The sequence below is a fragment of the Anguilla anguilla genome, chromosome 8, assembly GCF_013347855.1.
Source record: "Anguilla anguilla isolate fAngAng1 chromosome 8, fAngAng1.pri, whole genome shotgun sequence".
Classification (NCBI taxonomy): Eukaryota; Metazoa; Chordata; class Actinopteri; order Anguilliformes; family Anguillidae; genus Anguilla; species Anguilla anguilla.
The window spans coordinates 32,525,623-32,531,622 of NC_049208.1; positions in this window are offsets into that span (position 1 = coordinate 32,525,623).

Sequence of the window (6,000 nt, forward strand, 5' to 3'; positions counted from 1 at the left end):
TGAAAGTGTTGAAATAGTAGATTTACTTCATCTCAATCATAAAGTTAACACCACTGACAATCCACAATTAAATTTTTAAAAAAATATGAATAACAACGCATGCATCCCTGTGGTATTTGGTTTGCCGGAGAGGTGGATTGGTCTCAGCTGTGCCGGCTGGTGGAGAGAGCACACGCACCTGGGCTGCGTTAGCTAATCAGCCCAGGTGCTTAAAGGTGTGCTGCTCTCCACAGTTCGGGGCCGAGACCGGGAACTCACACCGAGAGCGAGTTTATTTATTTGAGTTTCCTTTAATTTCAGTTTTGTTTCTTTTAACAAGATGGGGAACAGTGAACCACCAGTGAAAAGTGGGAACTGAAAAGTTGCCACTCAGTTTTGCTTTCTTTTGGCTTTATTTTAGTTTGTTATTTTAGTTTAGTTTTTGTTTTTGCCTGGAACCCGTGAGGGGGAAGGGTGAAGATGGCATTTATTTTATTTAATGCTTGTGTGGATACGCTCTCTTTCTCTCCATGCGACAGACAACAGTGTTCCCCAGCACTGGCATGTGACAATCACATTCTAGGGCCATTCCTGAAATATCCCTTGTGACAAAAGATTCAAGGGATGTACAATGAACAGATTAATTGTGTAGTATTTATATAAAATTGTAAGCATAAATAAATAATTTGTATTTCATGGAAAAACTTCTTTCCTTCAGTGAAGTGATCTCAGGTTGCATGCACCATAAGAAATCATTTCAAGAAAAAATAATAATGAGTGCAATTTTTGAAGAATAATCAGGTAACATACATATGTATATACAACCTCAGGAGGCATAGCGTCCCTGTAAAAACCCCAAATACTACGTGCTTGCCATTGGAAAGCAAGCAGGTCCTCATAAACGTATCTAGATGTCTATTCATGTAAAACTTTCACACACAAGGACTTGTGTAACAGGGCAGAGTAGGTCTGCCATTGGTTCCAAACCATGGCCCTCGCTGGCCACTCCACACAAGAGGTGCGATTATCCCCTTGAGCTAAAGACCAAAATGTCCAGCCAAGAGTGCTAGTCGTACTCTTACTGCATTTCAAGTGGGGCTATAACAGATGTTCACATTATCTTAACTCTCTGCTACATGTACTCCATCATGCAGCCAGTACAAGAGCCCGTGCCTATTTGACAGTGAAGCTGGAAGCTTTATTTCATCTGACAGACCCAAAATTGAGTGGAGCTGTCCTACCTCCTGATGCAGTCTGTAATTATACTGCGCCGCATCTTGCTCCTTCACCACAGACCCCCCCCCCAGCTCTGCTGGTAATTACAGGAGTGAGTCTATGAAACAGCTGGGCGAGCAGGGCTCGGCACACACACATCGGCTCTGTGTGAGCCCCTCTCCAGCCGTGCCCTCCATCTTCAATTAGTGGAGTGCACTGGATCTGGGAGGTGTTAAAGGGCGGGGGTGCTACCACAGGCACAAGTGGATGACATCAGTGCACGACACTTCACTTTAACTAAGTCGAGAGACTGCAGTACTGTTTAAGTAAAGTTTGGTTCCACAATTCTTTTCTTCCCTGAACTTAGTGTCGGCGTCGCTCGAGTCACTGTTGTGCCAACCTCAACCATTGAAGGAGCATGTTGGCTGGCACACATGTACAGTAGTACTCCTATGTACTTACGAGTCAGCCATTGGCTGTTTTCTACATTACCGGTCCCACAGTGCTACAGTGAGTGCTATAGCTAATGAGGGGGGGCATAAGTTACCAATGGGGGCACTGACAATTGTGAGAACATGGCATATTTTCAGGAAGAACTATCTGTCAATTAACATCACCCAACCTCTTGCAAGAAAAAGCCAAATGTGTCCAAATATGACTCCAAGTCACAGTCAGCAAATGGGCAGAGTCCAGACTGAAACCTTCCAGGTCTGGAATGTGCTCTGGCGTAAGGCGCTGCTCTTAACCTGGTTCTGGTGAATGGCTGCAACAGACAAGCAGCTCGGCACCCATCACAAAACTTCAGAGTTGCACTTGCGATGACAGGTAGGCATGCTGTCCACCTAATGAACAGAAACACACCTCCCCTTTGTTTCACCGCCCTCTTACACAACAGAGCCACATCGATCCTAACCTTCCTCAAAGAATTGGGGCTGGGCCCCCCGGTGCACTTTTTGCACTCTCCGCAAGGGGTGAAACATTCACACTTTTTCCCAGGCAAGTCAAGTCATGATCAGAACTGGGTTACAAAGTATTTAGGGCAGGTGAGAAGAAAAAAATAAATAAAGCTGGACTGATAGTGTGGGAGATGCTTTACTTCCCTGCGCTAACTATCAAAGCTAACAGCCATGTAATTTAAAAGCACATACCATCCACGAATTTCCAGTGGTCTTAAGCAAAGCATGCCACAAGCTAGGACGATAGCGTTTTTCCACCTCCATCGCTGGGCTCTTACATAAAACTGTAAATAGAGTCTGTTTGAACACAGTGCATTTCACACGATCACATTCATTCAGTTTTGCTTTCACAGTTACATGACAAAAGTCTAAATTATGATGAATGAAAATGCCTCTTGAGCACGATGTGATCATTATGCTCAGTGATCTCTGATGAAAACCTTTGCCCTGAGTTATGAAGCTATGATTTGGATCTGAGCCATGCACTGTATCAACAGGCCCAGGCAATGGTGTGTCAATGCCTTCCGTATGAAATGGAAAACAAACACAGAAGGAGGCCTGGCTGGCCTTTATATTGGGCCATTAATATCATGGAAATTGAGACAACGACTTTATGTGGTAATGTGGTATCTATCTATCTATCTATCTATCTATCTATCTATCTATCTATCTATCTGTCTGTCTATCGGTCTATCTATCTGTCTATCTATCTGTTTGTCTGTCTGTCGAGCATGCAACCTAGATGCTAATAAACAATTATTCACAATGCCACCTCATAAGGCAGGCTTGCAGTCGGCAGGGTTTGACAGGAGGACAGGGGAGCAGGGAGGAGCTCCTTAAGTGACAGGACAAAGACCTACTAATTGCAACTGGGCATCCTAAAGTGGTGGGGAAAATTGGGGAAATCATTCATTGAAGTCTGACGTTTATCAAGTGATTCATATATTAGGACTTCAATGTTAATAATTGTGAGCAGAGTGAACCTACATGTTTATTGACCATCATTTTATATTAGGCTTATAGCTAATGCCCATAATAGTTCTCAGTACATTCACAGTAACTTATCATTGCTAACATATTTTAGAGTCACAGGTAGTGTGTGTAGTATTTACTGTCAATTTCTAATTTCACACGCAGGTGAAGATTTTTTATTTTGGTTTTGAAGATTTGTTCGTCCATTTTGTTCTGCCTTGAAAAAGACTTCACCCATGAAGTGGAGATGGAATGTGAAGGAATGCTGTTGGTACAAGCATAGTGAAACGTTTGGAATTGCTGATTTTTTTTTTTTACAGTAAATTAATGCCGCAGCGCCCTCTACTGGCCATTTGCAAAGCTGCATGGGTCCCATTGAGGTGTGACCATTCTTAAAAAACCTACAAACTTGGGATCTCTCTGGAATGTGTGTGAAATATTTTACAGATTCCCCCTGCATAAAAAGTGTGGATTACTTGTGATCTTTTACAGTAAGCTTTAGCAACATGCACAGACCTGCACTTACTGCTTTGGGTTTTCTCCGATGGGGCCGGGATGTTCTGACTTGTTCAAACCCCTCTGGGTTTCTTCAGATGGAACGTAGCAGACCTCATTTAAGTACAGACAAATTGTGGGGGAACGTATCCTCCCACTGTTAAAATTACAATATATCTGGTTCAGATTATAGACTTCAGCATGGGTAGGTACTTACGCACCTTGAAACTAAGCCTCTGGACTTGAGACAAATTGATATAGTTAAATTGAAGACTTTGTGAACCTAATTATCAGTTATTCCCGTTGTAAATTAGCTTTTAAATGAAGTTAGCTGTAAAACCAATTGGCTACTGAGTACTGAGGCAACTCACTGACAAGTATGTCACCCTGATAGGATAGGACTACTGTACCTCTGAGGCATCTCTCCACAGCATGAGTGCAATCTGATCTCACCGAGGCCATGCTGGAGCTAATCAGGGGCCAGGCAAAGAAACTAAAGCACCTCTGGTCCTGTTATGATCACAGAGCAGAGAGACTCCTCAATGCCAGAGCATGGCATGTCACGATTAACCGATTGGCTCTACCCCTGAGCAAGAGAAAAAGGCCTTTTCTCTTCATTTGATTTCAGAGAACCCTGTGTCACTGTCACTCAGAATCACCTCCACGAGGCATAAAATTACACTCAGTGCAAACAAGTTTCATCATCACACTCAAAACTGCTGGGCAATACACACCCACATAGACACTGATGGGGTCAATACAGTCTTTACATTCAACATCTTTGTATGAGATAAATACTCATAAATAACAGGGCTGATCACAATCAGCAGAGCACAATGAACACGCACACGCACACACACACACACACACACACACACAGAGGCATAGAATTAGCAGCATAATTATGGCATTAATTTCATCACTGATGGGCTACACAGCGAGAATCAGCACAGTCATTATTACTCTGGGGGTGATGATGAACTAATCACCGAGAAGGGCTAAATCAACAGCGCAATTAAAACTATTAGAATTGTAGGGTGCAGGTCATTGATAGATTCCCATCATAAAAGCAGCTCAATCAAATGCAAGCTTGCAATGCCAAATACAACTGTCAATTTGCAACAATTTCTGGCCATTACTATAGCAGTTAACACATTTATATTTACATTTATTTTTTTAGTATTGTATTTGTGTTTGCAGGCTTTCACTATATAGAACTGACTACACAAGGAAAGTTCATACCGAGGTATGCATTCAGGAGCACATAATTCAAACCAGATTGGTCTTAAATGTAATGAATTCACAATACTTTGTTTTTTTTGTGTGTTATGTCTATTCGGGTGCAGGGTGCCATTTCTTATTTGGAACCTGTTTTCACGCTCATTGTCAATAAAGAGAAACCATCTGACTCTGATGGTGCGATCTGAAATTGTGAAGGAGTGTACTTCTGTGGAGGAAATAGTTGTGCAACCTAATTTTAACCCTGTCTTTTCAGCAGAACATTTCTTCCATTTTCAGAGGGCTACAGCATGACCTGCAGCTGGAAGATCGACTCAGACCTGGCTGAAGAATGCAGCTGTGGGTGACAGTTAGAACGTACAGCCAGAACCAGTGTAAAAAAAGTGTTTTGTTCACACCTTGTCGGATGGACAGATAAAAGGTTGGAATCTGTGCCCTCTCTGGCCTGCACTGTCAATCATCATTCATTCCAGTACAGTTTTCATTGCAAAATCCGCAGGTCAGAGAAGAGCTATCAGGTCAGGGGTCCTATAGCAGCCCCTCCCCCCTGCCCCTCCTCAGGGATAGGCATATTTCAGCTGTCAAACGATTGACAGCAGAAAAACAGGGACAGGGGGCAGAGGTAACTGATCACACTCGAGTAGCTTCTGCACACCTGAGGGCTGAGGTCTGTCAATCAAACAGCAACGCTTTTGTGGCTGATGTGGATACACCTTGTTGCCATCGCTCGCGTTCAAGACAACAAAATATGGGCATGTACGGCATTGTTTGAAAAGTTCAGTTCTAAGGGATCTTGCAAAACATTCTTCAGAAGCATTCCACAAGTTATGTCATGGACATTACATGCTGCTAGCCCTCTGATTTATTGCAGAACAAATTTCTGGACCATATACTTATGCTCTATGAATGATCAAACTCCCTTTCACAACAGTCTCTCTACTGAACATATCTCTATTATTTTCTATACAATCTTTGTGATACATACTGTTTTACTTGAAAGCCCCATGTGTTTTCGTTTTCTTGAAATCTTGAAAAGAAAATGTTATTACTGGAAATCTTCCCTGAGTTTGTCATAGTTTCCTAAAAAGTTTCCATTACAGCCAGTATTGTTTTCCACAACTTCCCCACTGATACTGAATTCTTG